Source organism: Lepus europaeus, chromosome 9 (assembly GCF_033115175.1).
Source record: "Lepus europaeus isolate LE1 chromosome 9, mLepTim1.pri, whole genome shotgun sequence".
Classification (NCBI taxonomy): domain Eukaryota; kingdom Metazoa; phylum Chordata; class Mammalia; order Lagomorpha; family Leporidae; genus Lepus; species Lepus europaeus.
Window position 1 is genome coordinate 112349348 of NC_084835.1, and position 24485 is coordinate 112373832.

The 24485-nt window shown below is 37.8% G+C and overlaps 1 pseudogene; it reads left to right on the forward strand.

Annotated features, from left to right (window-relative positions):
• Nucleotides 1–21479: 21479 nt before the first annotated feature.
• On the forward strand, nucleotides 21480–22478 carry LOC133766642 (L-lactate dehydrogenase A chain-like; annotated as a pseudogene).
• The last annotated feature ends 2007 nt before the right edge of the window (nucleotides 22479–24485 follow it).

Genomic DNA, 24485 nt, shown 5'->3' on the forward strand with positions numbered 1-24485 from the left:
CTGATACACCAATGCCTTAGGGTGTTTCTCCTACATTTTCTACCAGCAACTTCAGAGTCTCAGGTCTCTGACCCATCTTGGATTGATTTTTTGTATATGGTGAGAGATATGGATATAACTTCATTCTTCTACATATATAAATGTAGCTTTGTCTGCACCATTTGCTGAAGAAATTATCCTTAATCCACTGTATGATCTGAGCACTTTTGTCAAAAATCAGTTGGTTGTATGTAAGTGGATTAATTTCCAGGCTCTCTATTCTGTTCCATTGATCTATGCATTAGTTTTTATGCAAGTATCATGCTGTTTTAATTACTATAGCTTTGTAGTATGCTTTGCAACCAGGTATTGTAGTGCCTCCGGCTTGATTTTTCTTGTTTGGGATTTTTTGGCTTTACTGGATCTTTTGTGATTCCATATGAATTTTAGGATTGCTTTTTTTAGTTCTGTAAAGAATATCTTTGGTATTTTGGTAGGTATTGTGTTGAACCTGTAGATTGCTTTTGGTGGTATAGTCATTTTAATGATATTGATTCTTCTCAATGCAAGATATTGACAAGGAATGATATTGAAATGATAATGACAAGGAATATCTTTCCATTTTTTTGTGTCCTTGATGATTTATCTCATTAATGTTTGATAATTTTCATTGTAGAGATATTTCACTTTTTTGGTTAAATTTATTCCTAAACATCTGATTTTTTGTAGCTATTGTGAATGAGATTTTTTTCTTGATTTCTCTTTCTGTGAGTTCATCATTAGCATACAAAAAAGCTAATGTTTTTGTATGTTTATTTTGTAACCTGCAGCTTTGATAATTTTTTATGGAGTCTAGCAGATTTTTGGAGAAGTGTTGAAATTTTTCTATGTACAACATCATGTCATATACAAACATGGATAATTTGAAGTCCTCTTTTTCCAATTTTGATGCCCTTTATTTCTTTTTTTAAGATTTATTTGTTTATTTGATTGGTAAATTTATAGACAGAGAGAGGGAGAGACAGAGAGAAAGTTCTTTCATCATCTGGTTAACTCCCCAAATTGCTGCAATGGCAGGAGCAGAACAGATCCGAAGCCAGGAGCTTTTTCTGTGTCTCCCAGCTGGGTGTAGGAGCCCAGGCTCTTGGGTCATCTTCTACTGCTTTCCCAGGCCATAGCAGAGAGCTGAATCAGAAGAGGAGCATTCAGGGAAAAAAAAAAACAAAAACAAAAAACAGTGCCCATACGGGATGCTGGCACTGCAGGCAGCAGCTTTACCCGCTATGCCCCAGCCCTCTCCCCAATGCCTTGTATTTCTTTGTCCTCCCTAATTGCTCTCACTAAAACTTCCAGTACTAAATTGAATAAGTGGCAAAAGTGGACATGTTCATCATGTTCTAGATCTGAGGAGAAATACTTTCAGCTTTTTCCCATTTAGGGTGACACTGACTATTGGTTTGTAATATATATCATTTAATTTTTAGGAATGTTCTTTCTATTCTTCATTTCTAGAGGGTTTTTTTTTTATCATGAAGGGATGTTGAATCTTATCAGATGCTGTCTCTGAATACATTGAGATAATCATATGGTTTTTGTTCTTCATCCTATTGATGTGACTTAAGACATTTATTGATTTATGAATGTTGAACCACCCTTGTGTTTCTGGGATAAATCACATTTGATCATGATGTATTATATTTTTGATATGACTTTGGATTCAATTCACTAGTGTTTTGTTGAAAATATTTGCATCTATGTTCATTAAGGATATAGGTTTGTAGTTTCTCTGCATATCATGTCTGATTTTGCTATCAAAGTATTATTGGACACATAAAAATAGTTTGCAGAGTTCATCCTGTTAAATATTTGGAGTAGTTTGAAGAGTATTGAAATTATTTCCTCTTTGAATGTTTGAATTCAGTAGTAAAGCCATCAGTTCCCAGACTTTTCTGTGATGGAATACTTTTGATTAATGCTTCAATTTCACTGCTTTTTATGGGTCTATTCAGATTGTTTATATCTTCTTGAGTTCATCTTGGTACGTTACATAAATCCCAGATCTTATCCATTTCTTCAAAGTTTTCCAGTTTATTAGCATATGCTCTTCATAGTATTTTCTTACGATCCTTTGTATTTCATTGATTACAGTTGTAATGTCTCCACTTGCATCTATAATTTTATTTATTTGATTTTTTTCTTAGTTAGTCTGCCTAGAGGTTTATATATCTTTTTATCTTCTCCAAAATCAACTTTGTACTTTGTTGCTCTTTTGTATTTTTTTACTTTCAATTTTATTTATTTCTGCACAGAGCCTTACTATTCTTGCCTCCTGCTGGTTTTGAGTTTGATTTGTTCTTGTATTCATAAGTACTCAAAACACCACTTTAGATCTTTAACTTGAGACAATTCTCTCTGTTTTAAATATAAGCACTTAATCCCATAAACTTCCCTGTTAATGCTGATTTTGCTGTATCCCACTTTCATTTGTTTCAAGAAAATTTTTGATTCTTTCTTTAATTTCTTCAATGACCCCTTGATCATTCAGTAGTATGTTGTTTAATTTCCAAGTATTTATGAGTATTCTATTATTCTTATTGTTGATTTCTAGTTTTATTTCTCTATTGTCTGAGAATACACATGATATAATTTCTATGGTGGAATGAGAAGGCCATGCTAAGATGGCCACTGGCAACAGAAACTGCCTGGCAATGGGCTGTGATTAGATAGTTTCACAAACAACATGAAAAGGGAACCTGCCTTGTCTGCACCTTAATGTTTATTGCAGCTCAATTCACAATAGCTAAGATGCAGAATCAACCCAAATGCCTATCAACAATAGACTGGATAAAGAAATTATGGGACATGTACTTTATAGAATACTATACAGCAGATAAAAACAATGAAATCCGGTCATTTGCAACAAGATGGAGGAATCTGGAAAACATCATGCTGAGTGAATTAAGCCAGTCCCAAAGAGAAAAATATCTTATGTTCTCCCTGATCGGCGACAACTAACTGAGCACCAAAGGGGAAGCCTGTTGAAGCCAAATGGACACTATGAGAAACAGTGACTTGATCAGCCCTTGTCCTGGCTGTTGATGTACAATGTAATACTTTATCCTTTTTAGTATTTGTTGTTTTGTTCTAGTGCTACTGGTTGAACTCTGTAATTAACACACAATTATTCTTAGGTGTTTAAATTTAACTGAAAAGTGATCTCTGTTAAATATAAGAGTGGGAAAAAGAGAGGGAGGAGATGTACAATTTGGGACATGCTCAATCGGACTTGCCCCAAATGGTGGAGTTAGAAACATGCCAGGGGATTCCAATACAATCCCATCAAGGTGGCATGTACCAATGCCATCTCACTAGTCCAAGTGATCAATTTCAGTTCACAGTTGATCACACTGATAGGTCTAAGAGTCAAAGAGAACACATAAACAAGACTAGTGTCTGCGAATACTAACTGATAGAATCAAAAAGGGAGAGGACGATCCAACATGGGAAGTGGGATACACAGCAGATTCATAGAATGGAAGATGTCCTAAATAGCACTCTGGCCTCAGAATCAGCCCTTAAGGCATTCAGATCTGGCTGAAGAGCCCATGAGAGTATTTTAGGCATGGAAAACCAAGACACTCTGGAAAAAAAATAAATAAAGGACCTAAATGAAAGGCCTCTGTGAGTGAGATCCCAGTGCAAAGAATGGGGCCATCAAAGAAGGAGGTACCCTTCTCTGAAGGGAGGAGAGAACTTCCACTTTGACTATGACCTTGTCTAAATAAGATCAAAGTCAGCTAACACGAGAGTCTTCCATAGCCTTGGCAACTCATGACTAGAGCCTAAGGAGATTTCTGATGCCATAAACAAGAGTGTCAAATTGTTAAGTCAACAACAGGAGTCACCGTATACTTTCATCTCATGTGGGATCTCTGTCCTTAATGTGTTGTCCAATGTGAAGTAATGCTATAACTAATACTCAAACAGTATTTTACACTTTATGTCCTGTGTGGGTGCAAACTGATGAAATCTTTACTTAATATATACTAAATCGATCTTCTGTATATAAAGATAATTGAAAATGGATCTTCATGTGAATGGAATGGGAGAGGGAGTGGGAGATGTGAGGGGTGCGGGTGGGAGGGAAGTTATGGGGGGCAAAAAGCCATTGTAATCCATAAACTGTACTTTGGAAATTATATTTATTAAATAATGCTCCTCCTCTCAGAACAAATCCACAGCAACATCTGGCGCCCAACGTGCCTGAAAGAGAGTTTGTTGTACTCGGCAAGGTTCCCCTTTTCAGCAAGTATGCCCCTCGCTGTTTTGTGTGCCGTTCGGTTCTGTGAGGGTGAGCATAGAACCCCCTCCTATGCCCCTTTCCTTGTCATTGTTCTCAAAGTGACCCTAGGTTAGGCACACACTGCCCAGAAGTGTACGCTGCTTCTCGGCTCCTCCTTTTACTTTTGGTTCACCCGTTGAATTCACATAAGGGACTGATCAGCCCAGAATTTGGAACCAAGTCATCTTCCCTCACTCAAGAGAGGTGACACTCTGGAGACACCATGTGGGCATATGGCCTTGACCTAACGAATCAAGGAAGTCCCCCATTAAGCACAGGACATACGTGCAATCTGATACACCATTGTCTGTTCGTCTAACATAGGGAACCCCCTGCATAATGTCATCAGCTGCTGAGGTGCTAGGAATTTGCTTTGTTATGGCAGCAGTGCTGTGTGTGTCTTTCCTTTGGCTAGACTTGGCGTGGCGTGCTGCTCTTAAGCACTCAAAAATGGGAAAGATACCCCCCTCTCAGAAGTGCACACAGATTACCAAACATAACGAATCTGTGAGTGATAAAAGCCTGTCACTCCAGGCCTCTACCTCACAGGTAACAGTTAATGACTTAGGGAGAGAGAGCTCTGACAGTGATAATGACATAACAGCAGACAACGTGGCAATGCCTAGTATGCCACCCCCCAAATACCCATGGGATGAACTTAGAAGACCTCAAGACAATAACCCACACAAGGTCATCCCATCCGCACCCAGTGAGAATCCCCACATTGTGGCAGTCCTCAGGCACCCCAGGATCTCAGGGCAGCTGCTAGACCTCATCCCACCTGCATGTTTGCTGTTAATGTAGGAGCAAACGCAGAATTCAGGCCCTGGATTCCAACGCCTGTAAAAAGGCTTCTGCTAACCAAGGGCCGAGGATATGCTTGTGTCTTTCCAGAGAATGCAGGACAGCCCATTTGGGTACCAGCTAGAAACATCAAGCCTGCAACTGACAGTCAACCAGAACCAGCTGAACAAGACTAAAAGTCTGCCTTATTAGCAGACACATCTACCCTATCATCCTACCCTGAGAAATTGCCCATAGCCACATCCACTACTGTTTTATACCCACTAGCTCTGGTCAGCCACTCAAATGGCCCAAAGCCTGTGTTCAGTCATGCCATTCCTGATTACCATTATTCCTCATTCCTACCCCCATCTGAGCAAGCACTCCTGTGGTCTCCCATTTTGAGCGCTAGTTAGTCAATGACCGGTAAGATCCCCTGGGGGACAACCTAAGACAGGCACAGCTGCATATGGAGACCACATGGAAACGGGCTTAACAATGGTATGGTCAAGAATCATGCCTCCTATTACTCAACAATAAACAAAAAGGGGGAAATGTGGAGGAATGAGAAGGCCATGCTAAGATAGCCGCTGGCAACAGAAACTGCCTGGCAACAGGCTGTGATTGGATAGCTTCAGAAACCACATGACAATGGAGCCTGACTGACAACAAGCTGTGGTTGGATGGCTTGGGAAACTGCCTGGCAACAGGGTGTGATTGGTTAGGGCATAGACCGCCCCTTGACCAGATTGGGTGCCTTGGCTATATAAGCTGCTGTAGCAACTGAAATAAATGAGTCTGAGGGCTGCTCGCCTCAGGCCTGCTTTCACCCGACTCCCGGGGTCTGTGTTGTGACTCTGTGCCTCTTGCCCCCACCATGCTCCTCCTCTCAGAACGAATCTGCAGCAACAAATTTCAATCTTTTTAAGTTTTCTGAGTCATGTTTTGTGTCCTCATATGTTGTCTACCCTAGAAAACATCCCATGTGCTGATAAGAAGGATGTGTATTCAGTAACCATTGGGTGAAATGTCCTATAAATGTCTGTTAGATCCATGTATCAACTCTGATATATCTTTATTGATTTTCTGTCTGGATTATTTGTCCTTTGATGAGAGAGGAATGTTAAAAATACCTGCTATTATTGTATTGGAGTCTATCTCTCCCTTCAGGTCTAATCGTGTTTGTTGTATATATCTAGGTGGTTTCATGAGGGGTACACATATTTTTATGATGGTTATGTCTTCTTGCTGCGAACTTTTTATCAAAGTATAATATCTTTATTCACCCCTTTTTAGAGTTTTTTATTTCAAGTCTGTTTTATCTGATAGCAGGGTAGTTATGACTGTTTGCTTTTGGTTTCCACTTGCCTGGTATAACTTAACTTTCAGTGTGTATGTATCTTTGTTTGTAAAGTGAGTTTCTTGAGGGCAGCCTATAGTGGGATCTTAGCTTTTTAATCCATTGAGCCAAACTAAATCTTTTGCTTGGTGAGTTTAATCCATTTATATTCAAGGTTAGTATAGATAGATAAGAACTAAGACCTGCAATTTTGTTGATTGGATAATGATTCACTGCAGTGGCTGTGAATTTGGTGGTGGCATGTATTTCATGTCTTCTTCTAATGCAGGACACACTTCAAAATTTCTTGTAAGTATGGTTTGGTGGTGGTGAATTCTCTAAGTTATTGCTTATCTGGAAAAAAATATATTTGCCCTTCACTTTGAAAGAATAACTTCACTGGATATAGTAGTCATGCTTGGAATTATTTTTTCTTTTAAAAGCTTAAAAATGTCATCCCACCATCTTCTGGTCTGTAGGGTTTCCATTGAGAAGTCTGATGTAAATTTAATTGATTTTTTTATATATATAACTTGTCAGCTTTCTCTTATTGTGTTTTGGATTCTTCCTTGTCTTTAACTTTTGACAATTTGATGATAATAAGCCATGGGAAGACCATTTTTGGTTGAGTCTGTTTGGCTTTCTTTGAGTTTCTCCCATCTGGATGTCCATATCTCTTTCAAGACCTTGAAAATTTTCAACTACTAGTTCAGTTAGCAAGTTCACATAGACTTTTTCCTTTTCTTCTACTCCAGGAATACCTATAATAAGAATATTTGGTCATTTAATGGTATCCCATATTTCATATAAATTTTCTTATTCTTTTAAATTCTTTTCTCTTTAATTTTGTCTGACTGCATTATTTCAAAATTTGTAGGAAATACTTTCTGTCATTTGGTCTATCCTTCTGATAAAGCTCTCAATCATATTTTTTCACTGATTGAAGATTTCATCTCCAAAATATCTAGTTGGTTCTTCTTAATAAGTCCTGTCTCCTTAGTAATATTTTAATTCATGTAACTCATTATTTCCTCATTTCTTTAATCTGTCTATTTGTATTCTCTTGCATCTCATTGTATCTCTTGACAATCATTACTTTAAATTCTATATTTGTCATTTCATAGATTTCCTTCAGTTCAGGATGTAAATCTGGAGGATTATTGTGTTCTTTTGGAAGCATCAAGCTATCTTGCTTCTTCATGTCTCCTGTGTCCCTATATTGACATCTGTCTACCCCCCCCCCCCCAGTGTACATGTCCCTTCTTCTTTAGGGAATAGGTTTTATTGGAAAAGGGTTTTTGGTTTAGCTGGAATGCAGGGCATCACTTGGCTTGTTGCTTTGGCTTTGGATATAAGTGAGCCCAGGAGTGTAGTCTCTGAGTGATTTCTTTTGTCTTAATCAATGTCAGTTGTGTCTATAAGTGACACCATGGTCTAGCATGCTGCAGTTGTAGGGATAGAAGCATGGCTTTGAGATGAAAAAGGGTTTCTTTGGGTGTGTGTCTTCAGCCCACAGAAAGTTCAATGTCAGTCCCTCTGGCAAATGTGATAGCCAGGGTCTTATTATTGGTACTAAAGGAGTCAAGCAAAGATGCCCCATTTCCTACTGGCAAGCCTGAGTGTTGCTGGGGCTTTTGGCATCAAGTGCTGTGGCTCTAGAACTATGTGATACAGATGGACTCCAACTGGTACTGTGGCTTATAAAACTAACAGTCCTAGTCCTAACACTAAAGTATGTGATATGACCCCTCTTCCAGTCCTACAGGATGACTATAAGTTATATAGGAGATATTGCTATGGAACCTATGAATCCAGAGAGGTGGAATGCAGGTAGGTTCTTCTCTGTGTCCACCAGGTAGATTTCTGTGGCACTGAGAAATTTAGAATAAATTATTACAGTCCTGCTGTTGTAGGGTTATAGTGGGGTCATTACCCAGATCCCCCAGGGTGGGCAGATTTTTTTAATGGCTGTTTCTGATGTTAGCCCTCAGCAGCTTAGACAAATCCCCCAGCTCACATACAGTGTGTAAGCATACTCTGGGGAGGAAAGAAAAGCAAGCAGTTTCCTTGCTACAAGCCTAGCAGTTGCTCAGACCCCAGTCAGATCTCTCCAGACTGAAATAAAAGTCAATGTGTGACTGTGGAATTCTCTCTGACCAAAAACTCAGAGCAGCAGGACATGCAGTGATTTCTTCCTACCTTATGGTGGTAAGAAGGCTGTTTACAGCAGGCAGCTGGCTGCAGCAGTGTGTCTGGCTTTCTGTCTTCTCTCCTTTCATCCCAGGGAGTATTCAAGTCTATTTTTTTTCACTTTTTCATTTTTTTTCTTTTCCACTCACTTCTTCACAAACATTTCCATCAGTCAGACTTCTGTGAAGTTCAGGTTGAGGGCTTCTTCCATCATCCACAGCTTTGCTCCTTGCTCCAACTTAAAGATCACCTTTTGGTGAGGTAATATACTTCTAAATAATTGAATGTGCATTCATTTTCCTTGGCCTTGTAAACATATAGAGCTAGCCTTTAAGGAGCTCAGGTATTCTCCTGAAGTCTCCTACTGTAGGGGAAATTCGAAGAGTAGCAATGGCTGAGCCTCTAGAGCCTCTCTCTACAATTATAGATTTAATAGGTTACTATAACTCTCAGTAACATCTTGCTGAAATTTGGAATATTTAGATACAATGGATATCAACAAAATAGGAAAAATCCTGTAACCACTGAATACAGTAAAACTGTTTTCAGAATTTTTACACTGATAGAGAAGCAGGCTAAATTCTGAGTTCTATCCAGTTTTATAAATAGTTTCTCTTTATATTATAAATAGAAGGAAGACCTCACAAGGCTCACTAGAAGTCCACGGCAACTATGATATAGTGACCGGGCAAACACACTACAAAGAAGAGCACAGATAAAAAATAAAATGGAGTTAATTACCAACTCAAACTAAAATTTGTTTAAAATAAAATATCTTTTGGGTCAGCACTGTGGCTCACTTGGTTAATCCTCTGCCTGCGGTGCTGGCATCCCATATGGGCGCCGGGTTCTAGTCCAGGTTGCTCCTCTTTTAGTCCAGCTCCCTACTGTGGCCCAGGAAGGAAGTGGAGGATGGCCCAGATGCTTGGGCACCTGCACCCACATGGGAGACCAGGAAGAAGCACCTGGCTCCTGGCTTCGGATCGGTGTAGCTCTGGCCGTACCAGCCATTTTGGGGGTGAACCAATGGAAGGAAGACCTTTCTCTCTATCTCTCTCACTGTCTAACTCTATCTGTCAAATAAAATAAATAAATAAATAAAATATATGTTATCCAAAGTATGTGCTCAAGAATTAAATATATAAAATTTTGCAATTGTCAATTCACTCCATTAATAGATTAAATTAGAAAATACTGTTATCCTTCAATAAATGCAAAATCTAAATTTGGTAAAATCTAAAAACTCATCATGATATTTTTATTAGCAGATTATAATGGAAGAACATGACTTTACTAAGATAAAGAATATGTCTATTGAACTACTATCAGCCTAATTGAGGATACACTGGAAGAATTCTCTTAAAAATCAGGAGCAACAATAATAAATATGTCCCTTTGCATCTTAGAAATAATGTCTATGTCAGTTCCATAAGAAAAGAAAAAAAAGCAATATTATGTTAGCAATGGGGTGAGCATTTCACCTATAGTTTGACTCCAGTTGGAATGCCTGTGTCTGTGTCCCATATCAGAGTACCTGGGTTTGAGTCTCAGCTCTGGCTCCCAATTCCAGCTTCCTGCTAATGCAGACCTGGGGAGGCAGCAGGTGGTGGTGGAGCTGGTTGGGTTTCTATCCAGACACTTGGGAGACCTGAAATATGATTCTGTTTCCAGCTTCACTCCTGCCCAGTCCAGCACAGGCATCTGGACAGTGGGCGAGTGGATGGGAGCTTCCTCTTTTTGTCTTTTTTTTCCTCTTAATTAAAAGATCACAACACATACATACACACATATATACACACACAAATTAAAACAGAGCACATAGGACTGGAAAGGAGGCACATGTGGTTATTTATATAGAAAATGTAGCAAATATCAGCATAAAATCAAAAGACGTGTAGGACAAAAGGCAGTGAAGAGCCAAAGCGTATCTGAAAACGCTAAGCTGAGAGAGGGTAATTCCCTATCAGACATTAACGTGCATTAAAGGAGCTATTTGGGTGAAAGCTATATTATCTGAATGGGGTCAGACAAATGGAAAAATTGAATAGTATCCAAAGTCAAGAAGCTGTTCCAACTTACAGAATTTTTAGTGTATAACAATAATTGTACATTTAGAAATAGACAATGTAGTCAGTAGTCAGAGATTAAATAAAAGCATTATTTATAGAAACAATATAACCAAATTCCTATTCCACATAATATACAAAAACACCAAATGTATTAAAAAGTTAAAGATTTTAAAATTAAATGTTTATAGACTGCAAAAACAAATGCAAGATAGATAATTTTAAGTCCTTAGAGTATGGAGGGATTTTCAAACAAAACACAAAAACTATTGACTATAAAGAAAGAGAAGCGACTGACTTTGTTGTGGAGTGAGTTAAGTCATGACCTGCAACTCCAGAGCCCATATCCGAATGCCAGTTTGAACCCCAGTGGCCCTACTTCTGATCCAGCTCCTAGTTAATGTATCTGGGAAAGCAGTGAAAGATGGCTCAAGTACTTGGGCCCCTGCAATCAATGTGGGAGAGCCAGATTGAATGACTAGTTCCTGCCTTCAGCTTGGACCAGCCTCAGCAGTCATGTGGCCATTTGGGGATTGAACCAGTTAATGGAAGATCAGTCTCTCTCTCTCTCTGCCTCTCAAATAAATAAAAAATAAGTCTTTTTAAAAAAAATAAGAAAAAGAGCTAATACACTTAAGAATATAAGGTAGAGAAACTTACTGGAAAACACTTTAATACCTTATACAAAAATCCACTCAACATGGATCAAAGAACTAGAGATGCACTGCAACACCATGAAACTAATTGAGAGCATAGGGGAAACCCTTCAAGATATTGGAACAGGCGAAGAATTCCTGGAGAAGACCCCAGAGGCACGGGTAATCAGAGATAAAATAAACAAATGGGATTACCTCAAATTGAAGTTTCTTTACAGCAAAGGAAACAGTCAGGAAAATGAAGAGGCAACCAACAGAATGGGAGACGTTATTCGCAAATTACACAACAGATAAAGGATTAACAACTAGAATCTACAAAATGATCAAAAAACACCACAGAATCAAAACAAACAACCCAATTAAAAAAATGGGCCAAGGACCTTAACAGACATTTTTCAAAAGAGGAAATCCAAATGGCCAACAGACACATGAAAAAATGCTCAGGATCCCTAGCCATCAGGGAAATGCAGATCAAAAACACAATGAGGTTTCACCTCACTCCGGTTAGATTGGCTTACATACAGAAATCAACCAACAACAGATGCTGGCGAGGATGGGGGGAAAAAGGGACACTAATCCACTGTTGGTGGGAATGCAAACTGGTAAAGCCACTATGGAAGACAGTTTGGAAAGTCCTCAGAAACCTGAATATAGCACTACCACAGGACCCAGCCATCCCACTCCTTGGAATTTACCCAAGTGGAATTAAAGGGGAGGAAAAAAAAGAGCCATTTGCACCTCGATATTTGTTGCAGCTCAATTTCAATAGCTAAGACATGGAATCAACCTAAATGTCCATCAACGGATGACTGGATAAAGAAACTATGGGATATGTACTCTATGGAACATTATACAGCAGTAAAAACAATGAAATCCAGGCATTTACAACAAAATGGAGGAAGCTGGAAAACATCATGCTGAGTGAAATAAGCCAGTCTAAAAGGGACAAATATCATATCTTCTCCCTGATCGATGGCAACTAAACGAGCATCTGAAATGATACCCATTGAAGTGAAATGGACACTATGAGAGACAATGACATGATCAGCCCTTGTCTTGACTGTTGAGGAACAACTTACTATTTTATTTCTTTTAGCATTTTTGTTGTTGTTGTTGTTGCTAAGTGAAATGGACACTATGAGAGACAATGACAGGATCAGCCCTTGTCTAGACTGTTGAGGAACAACTTACTATTTTATTCCTTTTAGTATTTTTATTGTTGTGGTTGTTGTTGTTGCTCTGTTTGTTCTACATAAGACCACTGTTTGAACTCTATAATCAATGCACAATCATTCTTAGGAGTTTAAAATTAACAGAAAAGTGATCTCTGTTAAACATAGGAGTGGGAATAAGAGAGGGAGGAGATATATATGTTGGCACATGCTCACTCGGACTTACCTCCAATGGTGGAACTAGAAATGTGCCAGGGGATTTCAAATCAATTTTACCAAGGAGGCAGGTACCAATGCCAGCGCACTTGGTAAAGTGATAAGTATAAATACACAACCAATCAAAAAGATAGGGTAAGTGTCGAAGAGATTTCACGAATAAGACCAGTGTAAGCAAATAATGAAGGATAGAATTAAAAGGGAGAGAAGATCTTGCGGAGGAAGCAGGACACACAGCAGACTCAAGGAATGGCAAATGCCCAAAACAGCACTCTTGCCTCAGAATCAACCCTTGGGACATTCGGATCTGGCTAAAAGGTCCATGAGAGTCTCACAGGCATGGAAAGCCATGACATGGTGGCAAAAAACAATCTAAATGAAAACCCTGGTGAACAAGACCCCAGCAGAAGGAACAGGCCGTCAAGGAGAGAGGCGCCTTTCTCTGAAGGGAGGAAGGAACCTCCACTGTGACACGGCCTTGACTAAACAAGTTCAGAGTCAGTGAACTCAAGGGACTTCCATAGCCTAGACAGCTCATAGCAAGAGTCTCGGGTGATTGCTGACATCATAAATAAGAGTGCCAATTGTTAAATCAAGAACGAGAGTCACTGGGTACATGCTCCCCACGTAGGATCTCTGTCCTTAATGTGTTTTACTATAAAACTTAAAAACACTACTAGTCGAACAATACCCTATACCTTGTGCGGTTGTGTGAATGCAGCCTGTTGAAATCCTTGCTTAGTATAAACTAAGTTGATCTTCAGTATATGAAGGTAATTGAAAATGAAACTCGATAAAGGGTGGGATGGGAAAGGGAGAGGGGAGGGCCACGGGAGGGAGGGAGGTTAGGGGGGAAGCCACAACAATACAAAAGTTGCACTTTGTAAATTCACATTTATGAAATAAAAAATAATAAAAAAAAGAAATTAAAAAAAACCAAAATATTACAGCTACAAAGATATCAATGACAGAACTGAAACATAAAAATTCATTTTTATAGAGGCCGGCACTGTGACCTAGCAGGTAAAGCCACCACCTGCAGTGCCTGCATCCTATATGAGCACCAGTTTGAGTCCTATCTGGTCTACTTCTGATCCAGCTCTCAGCTACAGCCTGGGAAAGCAGTAGAAGATGCCCAAGCCCTTGGGCCCCTGCACCCGCATGGGAGACCTGAAGAACCTCCTGGCTCCTGGCTTTGGGTCTGCACAGCTCTGTCTGCTGTGGCCAACTGGAGAGTTAACCAGCATATCGAAGACCCCTCTCTCTCTCTTTCTCTGCCTCTTCTTCTGTCTCTGTGTAACTCTGACTTTCGAAAAAAATAAATGAATCTTTTAAATAAAATCATTTTTATAAATATACTTTTAGAAATACACATAATTCAATAGAAAATAAGCAAAACTATATATCTCACATGACCATAAAATGCAAGGCTACTAAATTATGATTAGTAATAGTAATCAAGGAAATACAAATCCAAACCATATTGAGTTATCATTTTTATCTGTTTGATGAACAAGAAACTCACACCTGAATATCAAGTGAGAGAATGCATGTGTAACTACTTGGTTTCTTTTCCGTTACTGATTATATAAAGTATGATTGTAACCATTTGGGGAATCATTAGTCTTGATTTCATAAAGTTGAATATCCAAGTACATGACCACAAATTCCACATTTATTGATATAATCAGTGTAAACCTCACACTTATCCAACCTTGTACATGGAGAATGGTTATAACAACACTTTCATAGTAGCAATAACCTGGAACAATCCGAATGCCCATCAAAAGGTGAGTTGATGAAAACCTCTTTCTACTTTTACAGAAAATCATAGGCAACTCAGTAATAAACAACTACATGGATTAATCTTGGCTGCCTGATATGAATATGAAAAAATAATTTCAACAAGTAATTCTATGGTTTAATATTTGAATATCACTTTAGGACAGTTTTCACTTTCAGGGGTACATTTTAAAACAGTCATTCTATTCATAAAAAATGTGAGTGGTTTACATGAAATTCAGGTGGATAATTAAATCTAAAAGGGAGTAGAAAGGGGTTGAAGAGACAAGTGGGAGGGTGGTGGCACTGTGGTGTAGTGGGCTAAGCCTCCCTCCATGGTGCTGGCTTCTGACATGAGCAAGGGTTGAGTTCTGGCTGCTCCTCTTCCAATCCAGCTCTCTGCTACAGCCTGGGAAAGCAGTAGAAGATGGCCTAAGTCCCTGATGTGGGAGACCTGAAAGAAGCTCCTGGCTCCTGACTTCCAACTGGCCCAGCTTCGACTCTTGCAGACATTTGGGAAGTGAGCCAGCAGATCAAAGACCTTTCTTTATGCCTCTCTCTCTCTGTATAACTCTACCTCTAAAATAAATAAGTAAAATTAATATCTTAAAAAAGAGAGAGAAAGAGAAGTGGGTAGATATATGCAGATTATTTCAGTTTCCTATTTCTTGTTTATAGCAGTACACTTGTGGATTATTGTTATGTCTTTTAGTGAATAACTAAATAGCAAGCATATCAAAGAAAAAAATAAGAAAACCACTTCATTCATGGAAGAATTTTAAAGTGTCCATGACTTAAAGATCATTATTAGTCAACTTTTAAACACATGACATCTTTCTTCACACAGAATATAAACTAATAATCAATCAATAAGACTGCTGTGAAGATTAAATGTGATTACATGTAGAAGGCACTGGCATAGAATGTGTGTTCAATGTTTTATTATTATATTATATATATATTTTATTTATTATATATTTTATTATTTTATTTATTAACATTTTGTGAACCCTAATTGTGTTAGTTTATCAATATAAATAATTTTCTTTGGTGTTAATGTTCTTTGCACTCTTTCATTCTCTATTGTCTTGAAAGAAATAAGTGATACATGCATTAGTCAGCATTCAATTATGCATAGAAGTGGCTGAAATGATCACATTAATATAAATAAAACTGCAATAACAAAGCTTCTCCATAATTGCTGCGTTCTGGTATGACAAAATTGCTGGATTTGATTTATAATAATTTAGTATTTGTTCTTCTCAGGAAAAGTAAGGGGCATGTCTGGAGATGGGTATTTAATTTTTGTTCAGGTATCCTAATGATGTTGTGTGCAATAAGGAATTGCTAATAAGTTGTATAATTTGTTACTTTCTTATAGTCAATATACAATTGTAAATAAAATATAAACAAATGCCATATAAACCTATAAATTTGTCTTCTGAATATTTTTTATCATATAAGCAAACCTGTGAGTTGATCATATGAGGTTGAAAGTTAAAGAAATCTGGAGTGCTTGGTGTAGTTCCTTAATAGCACATAAGTGATTAAAGTTGGAATTCATGCTTTTTGCTGAATTTGCTGTACTTTCCACAATTTACTGCATATCTGCTTTGAGTTAAAAAGCAAGATGCCTGTAGCAATGCACTAGAACATGCTGTACTACTCATACATGATATATGACGTGATTACATCACACATCCTTTGGATGAATCCCTCTGTTCGGGATGTGAGAGCCATGCTTTAAAGTACTACTTAAATATTTATGTATGTAAAATGTTTATCCAGAAAACATCTCAGTTTTCTCTTTACTCTGTAATAGCACACATTTGAGGATATAAAAATGTATTTCATGAAGGAAAGACAGAGTTTAGACAGAGTCATCTCCAAAATGCACTACTTTGAAAATAAGTCACAGAACCATAGGATACCAAGGACATCAATATTCAAAATATCAGCTGTGAACAAGACAAAATATGAATGCTAATAGTGCCCACATTTAGCGCATATAATGCTGCTTAGAAGTGAAGCTAAATTAATCATGGTAATTAGCTTTAAATTCTCAATAATTCCCTTTGTCATTTCTTTAGCTTTTAGCATTAATATTTTATATGCATTTTATAATGGGAAATGATGTCAGAGAAATGGTTAGCATGAAAAATATGTTTTTATTTTGAAAATTAGCTTATGTAGTGAATAATGTGAAGGCCACTGTTTTAATTTTTCTTCATAATTACTTCGTAAATTTTAAATTACTCTTAAATTGCTATGGAACAGCTAAGGGATGAGAATGACTCTTCATACTGGGTGATGGGTCCCTTAGAAGAGCAAATTTGGTCTTGTAAGATAATGCTGGGAATGTTAGCCATTATAAAACGTTTCCAAAAAACATTACACACTATATTAAGTGTGGAAATACTTATGTGTTCTAGAGAATTATGACAAAAATGTAATTAGACAACAAACATTTCGTATATTTGTGCTACATGTTTTTGTTAAAAGCAGGTTTGAGTAAAAATATATGTAATGTAAAATATCAAATGATATTTTAAAGCATACTTTTTCATCTGCAGTTTTTTTGCTAGGAAGTTCTTCTTTAATCTTCCTGAAATAAATTTTAATAAAGAAAAAACAGAAAACACCAAAAAAATCTATGATATCTGCAGAGTTTACAGAAACTCTTGTCAATAACTTTAATAAAAAGGCTGATTCCCCAAAGGAAAATAGAAGAATAGTCATATTTTCATGGCAGTCTTCCTGTCTGTAATCACATGGTCCCTGAAAAAGTTCTTCCCAGGTTTCAACACCTACCTAATCACCTATCATGGTACAAGGAACCCAATTTCAGTTTCTATCAGCACAGTTTTCCTAGAAGTTAAAATTGGCTTGCTCTCTTGTTTAACTCTGCTTTATGATCAGTAATTCATAATTTTTTTTATTTAGTAAATATAAATTGCCAAAGTACAGTTTATGGATTACAATGGCTTCCCCCTCCCATAATTTCCCTCCCACTCGCACCCCTCCCATCTCTTGCTCCCTCTCCCATTCCATTCACATGAAGATCCATTTTCAATTATCTTTATATACGGAAGATCAGTTTAGTATATATCAAGTAAAGATTTCATCAGTTTACACCCACACAGAAACACAAAGTGTAAAATACTGTTTCAGTACTAGTTATAGCATTACTTCACATTGGACAACACATTAAGGACAGAGATCCCACATGGGAAGTAAGTACACAGTGACTCCTGTTGTTAACTTAACAATGTGGCACTCTTATTTATGGCGTCAGAAATCTCCCTAGCCTCTAGTCATGAGTTGCCAAGGCTACAGAAGCCTTTTGAGTTCGCCGACTTTGATCTTATTCCGACAGGGTCATAGTCAAAGTGGAAGTTCTTTCCTCCATTCAGAGTAAGGTACCTCCTTCTTTGATGGCCCTGTTCTTTCCACTGGGATCTCACTCACAGAGATCTTTCATTTAGGTCGTCTTCTTTTATTTTTCTTTTCCATGGTGTCTTGGCTTTCCATGCCTACAATACTCTCATGGTTCACCCTCCAATGGCTGCTGCGGCCGGCACATCGTGCTGATCCGAAGCCAGGAGCCAGGTGCTTCTTCCTAGTCTCCCACGCAGGTGCAGGGGCCCAAGTACTTGGGTCATCCTCCACTGCCTTCCTGGGCCATAGCAGAGAGCTGGACTGGAAGAGGGGCAACCGGGATAGAATCCGGCGCCCCAACCGGGACTAGAACCCGGTGTGCTGGCGCTGCAAGGCAGAGGATTAGCCTGTTAAGCCATGGCGCCGGCCATAATCTTGAAATTTCTAAGTAGTAAGCAAATAATAGGCAATCTATGAAAAAATTAGAGAAGTTAAGAACTAATGAAACACATAAGCTAAATGTTTAATCACACAAAAATCATATGGCAGAAAGTCCACACACACACCTGTGAATGAAACATGTAAGGTATATTTTCTCACTGAATGCACAATTCATGGTACTTCTATGTTGCTTATTAACACTACATACAGTAATATAAAAATATATTCTGTAAGAAAAGAATAAAGAATGAGGAAAACACATAATTTAATTGCACTAAAATTGCTATATTTAGAACTACAATCAGTTTCACACAGGTTTTCACATTGGACTTTTTGTCTTTCCAGAATGCATATGTTGAACTCCTAACCCCTTAAAAGATAATTATAAAGGTGGAGCCTTAGGAAGGTAATTAGGGTTTGAGGGAGATGATTTCATGAGTGAAATTAATGTCCTTATAGAAGAGACTCAGATAGAACCTTCTCCCTTTCTATCACTTAAGAACATAACACAATGCTGTCCTTCCAAGAACCAGAAAGTGACACATTGATCTTGGACCTACCAACCTTCATAACTATAGGAAGTAAATTTCTTTTTATAAGCCAACCAGTTTAATGTACTTTGTTACAACAGCCTGAATTGTCCAAGACAGTTATGATTAAGCATTTCTTGTTAAATAGTTGTATTATTATCCAGTTTGATGTTTTTCATTCATTTAATGACCATCAAATATGCCAAGCAAAATCTTCATATACATACAAAATAAGTCGATAGATGTATAATTATGGTAGATATTTTAAATATTCTCATAAAAGATAGAAACTGCTGACAAACAACGTTCAGGGGTGGGCATTTGGCAGAACACTGAAGACGCTACTTGAGACGGCTGTGTCCTATATCAACTTCCTGCTGTTGCATGTCCTAGGAGGTAGCTCAAGTGCTTGGGCTCCTGACACCACTCAGAGACACAGACTGAGTTCTTGGATCTTTGCACTGGCCTACACCAGACGTGGCTTCTGAGAGCATTTTGGGAATATACCGGTTGATGGGGATTGTATCAGTTGACTTGTGAAATATACTAGTTCTCTGTCTCTCATCTATCTCTTTACCTTTGAAATAAAATAAAAATAATTAAATATTAAGGCAGTTAAGTATGCATTTATTTAAAAATAATGAGATTTATTGAAAATAAATACATTGGAAGTTCAAATTAAGAAACCTACAAAGATATAGTAAATATAAAGTAATTCTGTTGAAATAGAATATTTTAAGAAAATAAATTAATAGACCAAATAAAGGAGAAAGGATTAAAGAATAATGTTAAGAACAAAAGATGTGGCATAATCACAAGTACAAATTTTATAAATCATGGGGAATGTATGTACAATGTCATCACAATGTATTCAAAAGCTCATAAGAACTTCCTAAACTTACTCCAAATTTTAGCAGTGATTTTTTTCTGGTAATGATATTCTGCATTGATGTTTAATATCATTTTCTATGTTACAAATCATTTTTACAAAGAAATTAAATCAAGAAAAAGTTAAAAGGAAGATTCCCCAGTAGTGTATGAAAGAAATCAAATGTTTCAACCAAATGTTCTATGGCCCAGTAAGTATGGTAATATCTATCTGTTGTCAATTCGTTACTATGGCATTATTGAAATACAGTCAGTGATGTTATAAATCTCTATAAATCATTTACATTCTCTTTAATTCAAACTGTACTTATGTGCAAAGAAACCAAGGGAGAATTTTTGTTACTTCATTTCATAGTCTGATTAAATTATGCTTACTAAAATTTTAGAAGAGACAAATAATATCGCTTCTTTCTTACAAGTTTATGCCATAATTTCACTTGCGAATAGACTAGATATAATTCATGGACCTACTAGAACATAATTATATGCATTGAAATTTAGTGACAACAGTCATGCTCAATTTCCAGAATAAAATCATTGAAACATTTCTGGCACTTACATTGGTTTAGTAAGTATTAATATTAAACAGCTAACTAATACTGTTGTTAAAAATTCAGTATTCTTATATCCATTCTAGAAGTTTAAAATTGAGCTAGCTGTCTTAGCACAAAGAAAAATACTTCTCCTTACAAAGGAGTTTGCTTTATTGTATAAGTATGAGGTAAGCAGAAAGAACAACTTGAAGTACTATACTGATGTAAAATGGAAATCACCATGCGTGGACCATAAAGATTTGTAACCAAATGAAACTATTAGAAAGTCCTGCTTAAAAAGTTTCTTACGTCTACAATTCTAAGTCTGCATCTCTGAGAGAATGAAATGGCTCAAAAGGTACTCCCAGTGGGCAAAGTCTCCTCTCCAGGGTCATTCTTCAGTTACTGAGTTTCTCAGCAAAAAAGGACAAAGCAACACATTATTTTAAACATAAAAATATTTTTAATTTTATTGTTCTTATTCTTAATGAAAACCTCATGTCCCTACACCTAATTACTATTTACAGCCTTGTTTTCCCAATCATTGAGCCAACAAGTAAGTCCTAATGCCCTTTTTATATAGGTTTATTAATCTGTATTTCTTCTTGACATTAATAAAAATTTTATTTTTATAGCCCACTCTGTAACAGTTTAAATTCATGTTCATAGCTGGTTTTACCTGGGCAGAAACTGTCAATTCTGGCCACATTACATCTTCAGCAAAAGAGTGCTTTGTGTTGATGACAAACACATTATTATTCAATTTGTTCCACCTTTTCAGAACTTCACATAATAAATTTTTTCTCATGGGATATAAAAACCAATAGCAATGCTAGAAGACAGCTATTACTATCTGCATTGTTTTAGTACATGAAGAAATTGAAATTCAGATTAATTAAGAAGATCCCACTATCAGTGACATGGCTAGCATTTGAGCCATTTTGGCTGCCTCTCAACTTGGACTCATCCTGATTCCCTCGGGTGTGGCTAGTGCTTCCATATAGCAGCTGCTCAGGAAATAAGAGAGAGGATCTCAGTGGGAACAGTGGCCTAGTTTGGGGCAAACAAGCATAGGATTGGAAAAGTAATCCTATTGGAGTGCCGGAACTGCTGCTGCCTAGCCCAGATCCCATTTCCATGCGACCACTATGCCCACCGGGCATTCACGTGTGAATGCTTTTGGTTCCAGGTCCAAAATGGCAGCTATCCATGATCAGTTGATTCACAACTTTCTGAATAAAGAACAGGTTCCCAAAAATAAGATCATCATTGTGGGGGTTGGTGCTGTGGGCATGGCCTGTATCACCAATATCTTAATTAAGGACTGGAAGATGAACTTGCTCTTGTTGATGTCATGGAAGATCAACTGAAGGGGGAGATGATGGATCTCCAACACAGCAGCCTTTTCCTTAGAACCCCAAAATTGTCTCTGGTGAGGACTATGGTGTGACTGCCAACTCCAAGCTGGTGATCAGCACAGGTGGGCATGTCAGCAAGAGGAAGAAAGCCACAGTCTGAATTTGGTCCAGCTTAACATGAACATCTTTAATTTCATCGTTCGTAATGTTGTCAAACATAGCCCCATCTGCAGGTTGCTTGTTGTTTCCAATCCAGTGGACATCCTGGCCTATGTGGCCTCGAAGATGAGTGGCTTTCCCCAAAAGTGTGTGAATGGAAGTGGTTGCAATCTGGATTCAGCCCAATTCCATTACCTGATGGAGGAAAGGCTGGGAGTTCTCTCATTAAGCGTCATGGCTGGATCCTTGGCCACCATGGAGATGCAAGTGTGCTGGATGGAGTGAAGTAAATGTTGCTGGTGTCTCCCTGAAGACTGCACCCAGAGTTAGGCACTGACGCAGAAAAGGAACAGTGGAAAATGCTCACAAACAGGTGGTACACAGTGCTTATGAGGTGATCAAACTGAAAGGCTCTACCTCCTGGACCATTGGACTGTCTGTGGCAGATTTGGTAGAAAGCATAATGAAGACTCTCCGGAGGGTGCATCCAATTTCCACCATGAGTAAGGGGCTCAACGGAGGATGTCTCCCTTAGTGTTCCTTGTGTCTTGGGGCAGAAATGGGATCTCAGCTGTTGTGAAGGTGACTCTGGCTCCTGATGAAGAGGCTCACTTGAAGAAGAGCACAGATACACTCTGGGGAATCCAAAAACAGCTGCCGTTTTGAGGTCTTCTAACAATGTCTAGGCCATAGCAGGGTCCTTTTTAATCTGATCCATGATTAAAGCCGTGATATTATGATGGCTTGGGGAGGGAAAACCCATGTTTCTTAAAATTAGAAGTACAATGGTTTACAAATCCTACAGCTACATCCACGTGCTGGTGACACTTATTTTGTGTCATCCTAAGCTGGTTAGTGTAAGATAGTTCACCACCTCTGAGGTGCCACTGCCAATGTTGTACATGCTCCAGTTGCCCTTCCAACTGGACATGTGTTTACTGTGTGCTGTGTAACTCTGGTTCCTTCACCAAATGTGCTTAGTCCAACTTTTTTTTCCAGTCACAACTGGGATCCAATATTGTATAAACTCAATATTGCATGGCTTACACATAACTGTTCAAAAGGATCTTATTTTGTGTATTATCTGTATGAGTAGTGTACACTGCCATATAATGTAAAAAGGCAGATCCATATATAAATAATGCAACCAGTTATCCATGTATCATACCAACCTAATCACCAAATAAACCATGAACAGTGAATTAAAAAAAGTAATCCTACTAACTCCCTGCTGTGAGACTGAGTCAGCAAAGTAACTTCTCTAAGCTTTAATTTTTGCATCTGGAAATGAGACATTTTGGATGAAAACAATAATTATTTTGTAGGGCTTTTTGTAAATTAAGCATTTCCTTATTTACCTGCATTGAATTCAGTGTTTTACACATAGTGTCTACCACTTGAATCCTATAAGCTATGAGGAAGGACCTATTTTTTGTCCCAGACCTAGCAATATGGAAACAAAGATAGATAAATTAAAAGGCTTGTCCTAAATCAAGCATCTTGTTTGATGTTCATGTAATTAACATGTACAATGTTTAACAGCAATGTAAAGCTCAATAAAATCTGGTCTTACTATTTGGTAAAAGAAAAGACAACTAAGAAAGTAAATGAATTTGGTATCCATAGCCTCATGTCTCCAAGAACTGGCAGTCTTTCTGAAGAATATTCAGAAAAATAAGTAGCACAAGGAGGGAGCTCAGGAAGAGAGTTTTACATTACAACAAGAAGTCAATCTTCCGTATCTGTCTTCATTAAATACAGTAAGGCTTTCTTCCATTTTTCTGTTACAACAATGCAAGTGTTAATGTATAAGAATGTTTTAGGCCAATGGATACTCAATAAGGGTTTCTGACAATTACAATAAAGACTTTGCTCCTCTATCAGTTGACTGAAAGAAGGTCTTCCTTACAGCTGTACTCTCCTCTGTAGAGAATATAGCTCAGCCTCTCTCTATTGCAGTCTGAAGTACAAATTGAAGAGTATCAGCAATTACTATAATGATATATGGTGTTTTTTATCAGCATGAAACCTATTTTTCAAAAGACAGAGATCCTTTAATGGACTACTATTTTACTCTTGTAGACAACAGCACAAGAAAATGTTGGCTAAAATTTTTATGAAAGCAAAGGTAAAAACGGATGGTTGGAAATTCCTATAAAGTTCTGTTTAAATTTTAAAGCAATTTCCAGTTCCAATGTAGTGAAAAGTACTTAAGACATAGAGATGTGGAGAATGCAATCTGAGGTTCCAAATAGCAGTTTTAAATCCCAACAGTTGGGATCATGAAAGTAAAAGACCCCAGAAATGATTCAGAATAGCACTAAAGGGAGCCTTGATCCAGGAGATACAACACCTACGGGCATGTTTGTCACAGATGCAGGAACAGGAAGGAGCACCAAAGCACAAGACAGTAAAGCAGCGAATTTCCCTCGCAGGAAACAGCAGAGGCATCTCACACATAATCAACCCTCAGTGCTCAGAATCTGAGGGCTGGCTGACCACCCTCAAGCCAACTGGGGTTTTTTGTTTTCCCACTTAGAATGCATGGTCGAAGGATCCAGTTCTTTGTCACAACATCCAGAGACCAGGCTCCCCTGACTCAAGCCATATGCTTATGTGGACCCTCAGAATTTCCAAAATAGTGTGATTAAGCAAAGAAAAATGACACAGCTA